This window comes from Herpailurus yagouaroundi, unplaced genomic scaffold (assembly GCF_014898765.1).
Source record: "Herpailurus yagouaroundi ecotype Mexico unplaced genomic scaffold, PumYag 196, whole genome shotgun sequence".
NCBI lineage: Eukaryota > Metazoa > Chordata > Mammalia > Carnivora > Felidae > Herpailurus > Herpailurus yagouaroundi.
In genome coordinates, this window is record NW_024412427.1 from 9,653,568 (window position 1) to 9,654,823 (window position 1,256).

Sequence of the window (1,256 nt, forward strand, 5' to 3'; positions counted from 1 at the left end):
GGGGGGGGCGCGCCGATGCCAGCGCCCACCCCCACCCACGCCCCCGCAACCCGGGGTGGGAGGGGGAGGGTCTCCGCGGCCAGCGACGCTCTGTCGCGAGCCGGAAGGGCGCTTGGAGATCCGCGGTCGGCCGCCCAGAGAGTGCAGGCTACTGGCACAAGGTCACACAGCGTGGGCTGCGGTAGCGCGGGAACCTGGAACCCCAGGCTACAGAGCTGGGCAGTAGAAACCTATGTGGACCCGGCGTCGGCCGGGTGGAGGAGGGAAACTGAAGCTCACGGTGGACGAGACTGGCCAGGTCCACACCGTGCAAGTCCGGAGGCTCCTGGGATTTGAACTTGGGGCTTCTGAGCCTGGGAACACGTGCCCCGTCCTGGTGACCCATTTCCTGCAGGTGCCTTCTCGCCTGTGGCAGCACAGGATTAAAACAACCCCTGGATGGACCTGGACTGTGTACTCATACTACTTCTGGGGCTCTGTGATCGTAGATAAGAGACCGCCCCTTTTGAGCCCCAGGTTCGCCACCTGTAAAATGGGGACAACATTAGTATAGTATCTACAACTTGGGTTGAGGATCCAAAGAGATGATAGGTTAAGCTCCTTGACGGTGCCCGACATTCAGTAGGTATCAAATGAATGTGCTCACCCTCCCTGGTTCTCACATGTCCCAAGAATGCTAGTTGAATGCAAATAGAGTCAGAACAGTGATTGTTAAAGGGTGGTGTTCAAAATCCGACCAAGCCCATTTTTCTAGCCTCGTTCCCCATTTGCCCACCCTGCCCACATCCCCATCCCAGAAACACCTGCCTTTCCCTGTGCCAGCAATGCCTTCCCACCATCTCCACCTACAAACTCCTATTCACCCATCAAAGCTTAGAGTAATCGGTTGTATACCCCAGCTACTCACCCTCCCTGCCAGTCCATCCATGACTCCCTTCACCATTCCCAGTGTCTGGTGTAGGTCTCTGTTTTTTGGTCTCTGTTTTTGTGGACCTTGACAACTGTGGTTAGAGATGTCACTCAGAGGAGATGACACCATGAGGACCAATGTTGCCTAAGAGGGCTCCCTGGAGGAGGTGTGGCTCCACAGGGCCTGGAAGGAAATGTGGGTTTAGCGTTCTAGGGGGAGGAGAGAAAGCATGTAGCCAGCAAGAAGGTGACTGTATGTTTGGGCAGGGTGTCAGTGGGGAGGAGAACTGGCTGGGGGGGTTAGGAAGACCTTATTGTCTGAGCTGGGAGCCATTGAGAGCCCGGAG